This window comes from Ptychodera flava (genome assembly GCF_041260155.1).
Source record: "Ptychodera flava strain L36383 chromosome 3 unlocalized genomic scaffold, AS_Pfla_20210202 Scaffold_25__1_contigs__length_14229661_pilon, whole genome shotgun sequence".
Lineage (NCBI taxonomy): Eukaryota > Metazoa > Hemichordata > Enteropneusta > Ptychoderidae > Ptychodera > Ptychodera flava.
Genome location: NW_027248279.1, coordinates 9,142,857 through 9,156,188, shown reverse-complemented (window position 1 = coordinate 9,156,188; position 13,332 = coordinate 9,142,857). Strand labels below are relative to the sequence as shown.

The window sequence follows — 13,332 nt, the reverse complement described above, 5'->3', positions numbered from 1 at the left end:
CCGAGGCAGGGCGGTCGACTGATTACAAGTGTGATGGATAGAGAGTCCTATGTCTTACACTACAAGTTGCTGGAATTCTATCTTCGGATGGGAATGAGATTGAAAAAGATTTATCGGGTGCTTGCTTTCGATGAGGCTCCATGTCTCGCGAAATATATTGACTTTAACACTAAAATGAGGGCAAAGGGGAGGACAGATTTCGAAAAGAATTTCTATAAGCTGATGAATAATGCAATGTTCGGTAAGACAATAGAAGATGTTCGAAAGTACAGAGACTTTAAATTTGTTTCGGACTGGAACGGCACGGATAGTGGACGTAAAAAGATTCAGAAGTATAATCCAAAGATGAAACATATAACTTTCATAACTTCCGAAGAGGATGGTGATTCCTGCGACAGTGCCCTACTGGAACTGAAAACGGATGAGCATAGATATGTAAAACCAGTTTCATCGGCGCCGCAGTACTGGAACTTTCTAAGCTGCTTATGTATGAGACGCATTACAATTACTTTCGGGTCAAGTTCCCTGGAATACGATTAGCCTACATGGATACTGATAGTTTTGTTTACAGTGTGCCGATCCCGAACCCGGACGGCTCACGCGTCAGCACTTTCAATGATATAGTCCGAGAAGATGTTGAAAAGAATGGTGAGAAGTCTATATATGATACTAGTGGGATGAGCTCCGCAATAGGCCCCAACTTTCCGAAGATTAATAAAAAAGTGATAGGTAAATTTAAAGATGAGTTGAATGGTGAACCTATTCTTGATTTTGTCGGCATACGCTCGAAAGTGTATGCTTTTCGAACTCCAACTTCGGAGACGAAAAAAATAAAGGGGTGAAAGATGTTTGTGTTAGAAAACATTTGAACTTTGAAGATTATAAAGATCTATTTGAAACTGGGAAGAAGCCGGAGCCGGCACAGTTTGTACAGTTTGTACGGAAAAAGGCTGGAGAAATCCGTAGTGAAAAGCGTAGTAAAATTATGATGGCACCAAATGATATCAACGTGTGCAGTTATATAATCCAGACAAGGGTGAATGGCTGGCAGAAACATGGCCGATAGGACGGACGACGGGTCATGGTTAAAATTGTAAAGACTTTAATCTACTATTTTCAATAGAGACCAGGGCATCACTGATAACATAAATGTGGGCAAATATATTGTCATCGTGAATGTAATCGCCAACCCTAGATGAGAGGTCTTTCTTCAGAATTTCAAGTTGAATTCCGTCCTTTGTGTTCATTACTTTTAAACCATTTCCATGAAATTCAATATCTTTAAAACTACGCAGATCAATAAACAGACAGAATTTATTCTTCAAATAATCAACTTCATCTATGTCAATTTCACACCAATCTTTATCTTCAGCAAAATACCGTCGCGCCTCTCGCCAAAATGTCTTGGTATCATCTTCTGAGCGTATACTTTATTTGCAATGCCTTCGATTGATACAGACACAGATTCAATGGAGGGGTTAATGAAAAGTTCACTATTAATTTCTTCATTACTATAATATTTAGTGAAGAGTATTGCGATACCTCTAATGCTACGTCGTGGTACATTTATATTTTCATTGATAACCGTGTCCGATTCTTTGAAAGGGATTGTTCTAAAATAATGTATATGCTCGTAAAGGTAACTTTTTCCACCGTTGTAATAACCAGCAGTTGACCTCGCGAGTTCGGGGTCAGAAATTGTTTCGTATTCCATTTGAATGTTTTTTAATTTATAATTGGCTGGAAAATTAGCACGATTATACATGATAATTAATTGGAAGATGGGTGCCAACGTAATTTCCCATTCAATATGACTCCCTAACGCTTTTGGATATGCAACTCCATGGCCTGTTATGAGGGGATGAGTGAGACGAATAGCATATTTTGTTTTATATGTGTCGAAAAGTAACTTATCGCCCACGACGGTGTCATCTGCATCTTTCGCACCGCTTCTTAATTTTCTTAGATTTTCGTTCTGAATTCCGTACAGTGTCATGTTCGATCTCTCCTTTTTATGTTTGAAGAGATCACGATAGCATTCAATAAGTCTATATTTATTCAAATCGAAAGTGTCTGACCCTCAAATGTGAGTTTCATACGCTCCACCAAATTTTTTGCAACATTTTGTACTACTCGGTTATTTTCATCTCCCATTACTTCGAGATCAAAACCAGGTTGAAAGTATCTGGAACTAAGAGTACTCCGCTTTCTAACTTCGGACATCGTATGATAAGTGTCTGGCCTGGATCTGCCTCACTTGGATTATGAGCAATCACGTGATGAGTTCTTTCTGACTTCGTTCCATTCGGTATTCGGTTGGTGAAATTCGGTAATAATGTTCTATCGTACCCCATTTTTCGTGTAATGTATATAGTAGAAGAAAAAAAGAAATTAAGTTTCACTTCGTGTATATAATAACTTAGAAGAAAAATTCAAAAATCACATCTTTACGTAAATATTTCCGTCTGACTGAAAGATAAATCGATTGCCTGTGTCGCGAATCAATCGAAGAACCCAATATTCTTGGAGATGATGAGCCTCCTGGTCATCCTCAGTATCCTGGAATACAGCTATGAATTCTAGTCGCTTAAAGAAGTTAGTCTTTTGACATTCCTTCACGAAAGCTAATATGTTATGATATAGATTATCATCTTTGAGTCGGACACCTGGATTTGCTCGAAGTATATGTCGATTTACTCGTCGGAGTTTGCACCATTCCAATTCGACGGAGAAACCAAACAGGTCTTTATTTTTAGAAAGAAACTTTGCAATATTCTTTTCACCAAACATGTTGATGCCATATTAATACATAATTTTATTTATAATGACTAATGTTAATCCAGTTAAAAATATCCATAGCTGTTCTCCAACAAATCCGACAACCGATCCTGCTGTTTTTAATAGAAAACTGACAAGGGAGCCGATTAAACCTGGTATTGCAGCAGCACTTTTTGCAGCCAATGTTTTTAACCATTCGCCAAATTGCTTTACAATTTCTTTCGCTTTTGTATATACTTTGGGCGGACCTGAACCACCTGTGTTTGCTCCAGTTCCTGCTCCCCCTCCTCCTCCTCCTTTAGTCACAGCCAGGGCAATTGTTGATATTGTCATTCCAAGGGCAGTCAGTATTGCAGCGATTGTTATACCATTTCGTTTAAATAACTCTGTCAGCTTCAGTCTCAGTGATAATTCTGGATCGGAAATTACATCACGAAGAGACCTAGTCGGCGCCAGTCTTTCACGTGCCCCACTGATCATATCAAGTTGTACTTCAATTCGATTATTAATTTTAGCTAGTCTTCTTCTTCTGAGTTCGGGTGTAAGTTCTGTCTGCTCTGACAGATTTTCTCTTTCACTGTAAAGCTCATCAAGACTCATATTTGCTATCTTTAATTCATCAACAAAAGCTCTATATTCTGGGTTTAGATTGTTCCATTGTTCGATTTTATTTTCAAAAGCTTGTATTTTGTCTGCATTACCAGAAGCATCTTGCCGTAACTCTGTCAGTTCATCTTTGTATACACCCATGTCTTCTGGCGTCATCTTCTCAGCCGGTATTTTATCGTTTTTCACATCTTCAGAATACAATGTTGAACTAACAAATTCGGGCTCTGCGCTGCTCCCCCTCAAACTGTATACTTTACTTACAAATTCATATCCTCCTTCTTCTCTTTTTACTGTCTCGAGTGATCTAAATCCACGTCCTGTAGTTTTTGATAGCCTGAGGTTTTTATAATACAGCTTTCCATTCTTAATATTTGCATTCAAAATTAATTCGTTTCGTGCTGCTTCATCAGTAATATTATTCTCATTTAAGAATTTTTCAGCCACTTGTATTTCGATTGTTACTCTCTGTCTAGTCGAAGGATCTACCTGCGGGCTCTTCGCGCTTGAGCTATCCCGGTAAGGATCGACTTCTGCAAGGGCATTATCATCGTCTATAAAGAATGTTTCAGCAGTAGCGTCATCATCATCATCATTTACATTTGCATCATCTAAACCCTGGAGTGGTATATCTTCTCCTCCTTCTGCCATATTGTATTTCTATATTACTACAATTATTTTTTATCATCCCTTACATATACAGTAAAAAAAAATGCACATCTCAGTTGTTGAAAGCGTTGAACAATTGGCTGATTACATAGAAAGAACAAGTGCTGCATATCGACGAAGTTATAAATTAATGGGTCGAATTGATATGGCTCTTAATATTACTAAAGGAATTCTTGTAAGCTCTGCTGTAATAGCAGCAATTCCGACAGTTCCGGTTCTTTTAGCTTTAACTCCTATACCAGGTGTTGTTATTGATGTAATACAGGGAAAAACGGGTGTAGCAAAGAGACGAGAGAAGTATAAACATTATTATGTGCAATATAAGCAGCTGCTTACACAAATACAAGAAAAAGGTGCAACCCTTCGGAACGAGGAGGCTCCGGAGTCAGAACTTATTCAGAACATATTTCATCAGGCGCTAGAAATTCAAAACAAGAAGGATTTAGTCCACCTCTGGAAAGATACCTAAAACATTATGGATTAAATGGATATGAAATTTAGTTAACTTCGTGTTCAACATCAGCTAGACTCCGCGGCCGGACTGACAACGGGGTCCTTTATATAGGCTAGTTTGATGGTGATGACTCACACGGAATTTCCCGTACATGTTTATACATGTTGTGTGACTCAGCAGGGAAATTCCCTGCTTAGTTCAGGACAATGCACTGTTGCGCATGCGTGAGTTCATATATAGGTCAGGGTCATACTTTAGTTACATGGATGGTTAATTTTTCCTTCGCTTCATGTAGATAAATGAATAAAATGGGTGTAAAATTCTTACTTCATCCCAGTTGTCCACGCTTACTCTACTACTTGCATAAGCTGTTCAGTCAATCATTTCCATCTTTTTTCAATACGCTATTGTCTCTCACACTCACACGCACAACATACATTATATATATATATATATATATATATATATATATATATATATATATATATATATATATATATATATATATATATATATTTATTTCTTTATGTATATGCATGAGTGTTTACATTTGTCTGTTTATTTGTTTGCATGTTTTTTATCCAACGTTCTTTTATATTGTATATTTGTTTATTTGTTTATCTATTTTTATGTTTGTCTGTGTTTATTATTTATTTATGTATTTGTATGCTTGTTTGCATGTTTGTTTATATTTTGTTTATTAGCCAATCCTGTCAATCTTTTTTTAATATGCTGTTGTCTCTCACACTCACACACATACATTGTATAAATAAATACATATATATATAAATATATATATATACATATATTTATTTATATAAATATATATACATATAAGTATATTTAGGTATATGCATGAGTGTATACATTTGTCTTTTTATTTGTTTGCATGTTTATTTCTTCAACGTTCTATGATAATTTATGTTTGTTTATCTATTTATGTTTGTCTGTGTTTTATTATTCATTATGTATTTGTATGCTTGTTTGTATGTTTGTTTATAGTATGTTTGTTTGTATGTTTGTTTGTTTGTTTCCTGAGCGCCCTGTGGTTTATTCTCACCAGTGAATGATGAGTATAATGACAGTCCCCTGTGGTCTATTCCGCTCTGCGTCTATGCGCCCCATAGATATTTGTACATATGCCTGAGAAAAAAAGGTATATGTACACACGTCTATGGGGCGCATAAACGCAGAGCGGAATAGACCACAGGGGACTGTGGTATACTTTATTCTCACCGTGCTTTGTGACAATTTCCAGTCTCACCGGTGAGAATCTGTTATCATACTTTATTCTCACCAAGGAGTGCATTTCTCGCAGCTCACCGGTGAGAATTAAAAAATTCTCACTGACAGCAGCGAGAATAACAAGAATTTCTCACCAATTGCGAGAAAGCGTCACTTTCTCGCTCCAGTCTCGGAATTTTTTCCTATAGTGGTGTGGTGGACCACGTATCAGCAGACAGCCGACCTTTCTAGACATTGTAATCATGTAGGAGTACTAACTATCCGAATTATGATGTACTACTCGCCTGTATGTGCTTTATTACCGGACCTGTTACACGAGTAAAGGCGGAATAGCACAGACTAATCACGAACAATATACGTACCGGGACCATCACGACCTAAGGGGCCGGGGATAATTAAAACATGCGCACAGTAAACGAAACTTAGTGCGTTTGTCCTCAAATCGCCCCCACCCCCCACATACCACCTCTAAAATCAATCTCTGTTCAGCGCAAAATCAACAATGACGCAACCAACAGAATGAAATAAAACAGTGTATACAAAATGATTGTTATGTTACTCGTGCAATGATTCACATAGATGTCAAAGCTGGTGTAGCGCCGGTGTCGTACTGGCCAGGTACACGCCAAACAATATAGCGCGATATTTTGCGAATAAAAAAAAACGTGTAGCGAGATGTTACGATAGGAAAACTTTTAGTGCGATTTTTGCGCACTCTAATCGAAATACAGCCAAACCCCTCCCCCTAAACACAGAAGTTTCGTTTACCGTGCGCGTGTTTTAATTATCCACGGCCCCTAACCACTGCTCGACCAAGCCACATTACATATTGGTGCAGGAGGGGAAATGATCGACCAAAGCCAGAAGCCTTTGCCGTTATTGTGTTTCATCGGTATACTGTTTGCTGTGCTATCATTTCGTAATTGCAATTACCGAAGATATTTTCACACTACACTTTTGTAATGAATGTAATCTTCTGGTGAAGTACATTGACGTGATGAAATTGACGACTGATAAGCTTATGATTTCATGACAGCAGAAATACGGACATTGAACGACTTAAATTTGGGCATATTGCAAAGAGGCTAGTGAATTTGAAAATGTAAACGGACTATTGATGTATTAAATTCACATTGTCACCGACGACGACGACGAATATAGCGCGTGTAGCCGTGGTGATGACTCCAGCGCGCGAAGACGATCATCAGCCCACGTTCCGGTCTTTCGCGGACAAGGACCGACGTTCCGGCAGAGGCTTATTACTGGCAATCAGCCAAAGGAGGCGATGGTGATTTGTAATACCAAGTAGATCTGTTTCACGAGAATGATGTTCCCGGTTCTAGGCAGACCTACCTTGACGAGAACCATGATAGCGACCAAGGCGAATTAGTGGCAACCGGCCCGGATGAGGTGTTGCCCGAAAGGTAGAGCTGTGTGAATCTTTCCGAGACGAATGTGTGCCCCGAGCAGACGACACAGCTGGACGAGCTTTGTTACAGTATGGAATACAACCTCTTTACGGACATTGACGAAGATAAAACAAAACAGATAAAGGAATTCGCCGACTTAAAACGCAACGCCCGTGTTATATAAGTACCTGCCTACCAGTGAACTGTAGAAACCAATACAATCAACGTATGTAAGACAGATAATAATGACACTGAAACTATCAAAAGTGACCATGTTACAAATAGACTCTGTGATATTGGATTTGAATCGTCTTTCGAGATCAATAACAACGTTGAACTTGTAAACGAAGAACATCATCGCACTCTTACGAACTTCACGAAATGATTGCCACTGTAGTGAACTTTGGTATCTGTAAAACCTGTATTCATTGATTATTCTCCCTTCTATTATGATTTTTGACTTTGTTGATTTTTGATATTGTTTTATTGTTTTTGTGTTTTTTGATTTGGAGATCTAACAAGACCGCCTATGGACATACTTCAGACGAAAGGACGACCACCCCTTTCTTCAGTATCTACACCAATGAGTGACAGTATAAGTGTAGGTAAATCATGGCTATCTCACTGGTCCAGTCCTGCAGGTGCTTGGTTTGATGAATACTCTTTGTAACGTCACCTTGAAAGCCATACAACCCCGCCATTCCTATCAGTTTAATTTTTCAGCTCTCTGAAACAGCTGTATATTATGTTGATTTTTGATATTGTTTTATTGTTTTTGTTGTTTTTGATTTGGAGATCTAACAAGACCGCCTATGGACATACTTCAGACGAAAGGACGACCACCCCTTTCTTCAGTATCTACACCAATGAGTGACAGTATAAATGTAAGGTAAATCATGGCTATCTCACTGGTCCAGTCCTGCAGGTGCTTGGTTTGATGAATACTCTTTGTAACGTCACCTTGAAAGCCATATAACCCCGCCATTCCTATCAGTTTAATTTTTCAGCTCTCTGAAACAGCTGTATATTATCGGTAGTGATGGTATGCAAATTGTAAGGTTTGTAGAAGAAAGAATACGATTACCTTGTAAAGTCTCCGTCGCCTTTTACAAATATGTAACATTGATGTTGGTAGTCTTATACAAGCCTTTCCCCGGACTTTTCAATGAGTGAACTTGCACACTTTGTGAAGACTTTCACGAGTGAGCCCGGCTTGTGATACCCGATTCGCTGTCTTGCAATAAATTGTAAAGCTACGACCTCTGTTTTTTTCTTGTAACAACTCTCTCAAACACCGATAAAATCATGGTATAATCACTTGGTATGTTGATTACGTGGCATCATTTGCCTATAAATAATCGAGGCTATTTGGGTAACCATTTGAACATTACCACAACAATAGTGTTTGCATACCAAGTGAATTATCGGCCACTCTATGGTCTACAACGGCTGTTCAGCCGTCAATTGATGGCACTCAAACACATTGTCTCGATGTACATAACTCATGATTTCAGGATCTGTTTGTGAACATTCAAATCTGCCGATATCGGACATCGCTGCAAGATACATTCAATCCCAATGATTCAGTTCGTATCTTCATAATAGGCTAAACGGTGTGATCATAAAAAATGTCTTTTCTGAGAGGACAGCGATTGTTTCGGTCGTTCCTCAGGAATCTCATCTTGGTCAGTGGTCCGCTTTTATTTATTTTTTTCATTAATGGTATATGTGATAACCTCGTGTCAGACTCGTTACTCTTGGCTGATGACATGAAGATTAATCGCATTATTGATTTTGATAATGACCCTGTCAAGGTGCAATTTAATCAAAAATAGAATAGTTAGCTGGTCTACCACTTGGTTATCAAGTTTTAATCCTACCAAATGCAAGTTCCTAACTGTTGCAATGAAAAGAAATGTTCTTATTTTCCCGTACAAACTCGATAGCCATGCACTGATTAAAGTCAATCATAGAAGTAGCCTGGGGGCGGGGTGTGCAAAGTGCAATTGAATCACAGAGATGCTGATAAAATTGTTATTATATCATACCAGTATATTGATGGTGCAAAATTCCAGTGATCTGATCGGTCGAGACGCGAAAAGAAACGGGTATATTGGCGATATACCACGGCTGGCATACGCGTTGAGCAAAAATCCGTTTTTTGACGTCACACGCCAGAATTTCAATATACTGTTATGATAAAATAGCAATAAATCACATCCAGCGACGGTATACCACTCGATTTTGACCAGTTCACTTCATATATGCACTCGCTTTCGCTTGTGCGTATATGTCGTGAACTGGTCAAAATCTCCTGGTATACCATCGCTGGGTGTGCTTTATTAATCCGTGGCACAATTCGGCCAACCAATAAACCAATTTGCATTTTCAAAAATGAAAATCGAAATGGAGCTAATTTTCAATTTTCAAATGGTTTTATCATCTTGATTACTAACTTTTAGGCCTATTTCTAAATTTAGAATCTTTGGGCTGAGATTGAAATATAGGAAACAGGTGTATACTGCAGTGTCAGTGTGGTTGTAAAGTTCTAGGGTGGTTGAGGACACCAAAGTTCAATGTGAATTTACACTTTTACAGAGGAGTAAAGAGCACAGGCAATTATTCATTTCATGTCTTTGTTCATACTGCTTGAAAACTGACTTGTACTATTTTTAAATTTCTGAAATGCACTTGACATAAATAATTCAATATTGTGAACAGAAAGCTTTTAGCAATTTCCAGTTTTCCATTTCTTAGCTAATTAATCATCAATGAATAGAAGACATTTCAAATATGCTGAAGTCACATGATTGGGATACAATGTTGCAGTTTAATACATTATTAGATACAATTTGTCAAATCAATTTCATTATTGTTATATCTGTGTACACAAAATGTTTACAGTTGTGGAGTTTATGTCTGGTATATAGTTACCCTCTACCGTTTGACAAAGTTTGATATACATTCACTTCTATAGCGATTTTGACTGCTCATATAATGCCATGTAATTTATTGCAGGTTCAAGTTTGCGGGGGTCACAGTTTACAATTGATAAATTAAAGGGGTCAAATTTTAGAAATTTGATTTGGAGGGAGTGTTGCTATTTTGCATTTTATTTGTAGCTTAAGTTCCAACCGGCACCCCCTCCCGTAAAAAACGAATGCTTCCTAAGTATACCATTTTGTAGGCTGTCAAAGGAAAAACGTCGTTCAACATGACGCCAGGTCGTATGCATGCATCGCAGTGACTACGAATGTGGTCGATATAATCTTTAAATGGCAGGTAGGTCTCGTTTTGAAATATTTGGTGGCCCTGAAAAGGGCTGTTTGGTTTGTGATCACTGTGAATCAAGGCTTGGAGCCTGCAAGTTTTCCCTTTCGGTACGGGCAAACTGAAACTGTTACGATTGTAATTTTCAAAGTAAAGTATTATAGGAAATATGTACAATTTTGTTGAACTCATAACGAACGTTCACGGAGATAAACAATGTCACACGGTACAACGTGGAGGGTCTTTTCTTTGTTTACTGGAGTATTATTACTGGTAGTTCTTTTATTACCTCAAGTATCATTGCAAGGTGTAATTAACGAACAATGCCACTATCGGTCAGATGAATACGAACAAAAGATGTTTACTGACATTGACATTGATACTGGTACTCGAACGGACAATTAAGCTAAAACAATGACGTATGACACCGATATGGCTACATCGCGGTGGTCATCATTTAATTGACTTCGGCATGAAACAATGGCTCATACATACATACATAATCATATCCTGGCTCCACAAGTCTTGACCATGGAACGGTAGCTACTATTATTTTTAGAAGTCGGCATTTGTCAAAAGAACATTATAAATATTAAAAAGCGTTAGTTGAGATGCCAACTCAGCAGAATAATTCTGAATATTTTAGAAACTTCTTCCAATCAAGTACTTGTATTTTTATCTTTTACCCAATCAAGTTTCTTTAATACTTTTTAGCCAATGTACAGTCACTTCCTGTAATGTATTTTACATGTTCAGGTTACGCCCTGAAAAATTGTCTATTTAATGTGAAGTTTTGAGAAATAGGCATGACTTTCTGGTCGGTCAAGCTGACAGCGTTTGCAATAAACATCGTCCACTTCAACCTACGACGCCTCTGTGTAGTAGCATTTTGTGTTACCTCTCAGCGAGTTAATTTCCCAGCTGAAGTCTTCACCGTTAAAATAGCCGGCAACAAAACGTCTCTGCATTTTTGAAGTAGGCTTCTACTAATATAGCAACAGCACGCAAACATCTTAGGGACTGGTCAGTTTCTTGGGCCTATGGGCCGGTTGATTATTATTTGCCTACGTCAAAAAGTGGCTGACCCCCCAATTCCAACTTTAAAAACAGGGTGACCCCCCTGCGCGCGACAAAGTTAAAGCCCCAATAGCTGTAAATCTGTAACAAAAGGATCTCAAAATATCCCAATTTTCCAAGAGTTTTCTTTGAATAAGACCCATTAAAGACTGAAAAAGCATATAATACTGCCATAAGTGCCGAAAATGACATGTAAATTCAAACGTTTTACATCATTTTAGATTTCCCGCCATTTTCAAAAACTAATCATATGACAGAGAAAATAAAGATTACAACAGCAAAATGTTAGCCATCGTGTATTGTGCATTCAAATAAATGGCTTCATGCTTGTTTCTGGTATGATCACCATGTGTACGTGCAGGAAATAGTGTTTTTCGTACTTGTCCGTGAGGGTGCCATTTTATGAGTGCGGCACCCGTTTATTATTCAGCCTGTTAAAATGTGTACGCATGGTCCAAATCAGCAAGCAGTGATACTTCTATACATGTCCTTCAGTCAGAACATTTACATGAACCAACTTTTGTTTGAAAATAAAATCATGAAAATAATGCATAAAATTTCCAGCTATTGGGGCTTTAAAACAGAAGGTGGTATATAAATTGAATAATTCAGTGTATATATATATATATATATATATATATATATATATATATATATATATATATATTATATATATATATATAAATTTTGGGGTATATTTTAAACATTCAGTCATTCTGTATTTCAATGAAATTGTTGTTGTGTCAGTTGTAAGATAGGAACTTAAAAGTGTCAATTCTAAAGTTTATACAATTTATTTTGAATGAGCTGTGAATGTACTGCACTCTTTTTATGCATAAGCAGATGTCCAGAACTGTTGTAAGAAAACTGTGGCTGTGAAATATTAGTGCATGTTGCTTTCTAATACTGAGGTCTCATAGACGAAACAGAAAAGTATCAGGAACTTGTAATACTTTTCATATGAACTGAAGATTTCATAATCGTTAGTACACTTTGAACAAGTTATTGACAATGACATAGTCCCACTTGTAATAGGAGTATTAGTCTTGAGTAATTGATCAGCTGTCCTTGGAGAATGTGGAAGATTGCCATTATGCTGTATTTATTATAAAAGATGTATTATGTACTGGATAAAACTTCTTGAAATGAGTGACAATAGACTACCAAAGGCTTGCTATAGTATGTTAAAAAACTTGATGACGCAGGTAGAACCATTTGGGCCACCCACATCAAAATATTCTTTTTAAATATGGTTTTTGGGTGGTCTGGATAGAACAGCAAGTTGGGGATAAAAACATTTTTCTCATGTTTTTCACAAAGAATAAATGATTGTTTCCGACAAGGATGGCATGATAATATAACAGAGTCACCTAAATTAAGTCTGTACTGTAAATTTAAATCGCTGCTCGAGCCGGAAAAGTATCTGAGTCATCTCAACGGTATATAAGATTATTTTTTCAAAGTTTCGTTGTTGTAGTCATAGACTGAATGTTGAAAGGGGACGACACCTAAAAATGCTACTTTAACAGAGAATTTGTATGCATTGTAAGATTGTAAATGACGTTGAACTTGTAGAAAATGAATTTCACTTTGTGTTTATTTGCCCACTTTATAGTGATATAAGAACAAGGTATATATCCACATTACTGACAACATTTCCATCCGATGAAAATCGTATTCGTATTTTATCTTCGCAAAATGTTCATGAGATCCAAAAGTTTGCCACTTTCCTGAGAAAAGCATTTAAAAAGACAAGACGAAAGTGTAACAGATTTAATTTAAATGCGATTGTAAACTATTTCATCATTGTGTTGTATTTAAATG

At 37.3% G+C, this 13,332-nt stretch overlaps 1 protein-coding gene across 1 annotated transcript in view; it reads right to left on the bottom strand.

The window, feature by feature from the left end:
- Positions 1 to 8,490, bottom strand: part of LOC139125489 (galactosylceramide sulfotransferase-like) — a 29,925-nt gene extending 21,435 nt beyond the window's left edge. The window contains exon 1 of the mRNA XM_070691553.1: positions 8,246 to 8,490. The gene's annotated coding sequence lies outside the window, so the exon portion shown is untranslated. The remainder of the gene's footprint in view (positions 1 to 8,245) is intronic.
- Positions 8,491 to 13,332: the final 4,842 nt, after the last annotated feature.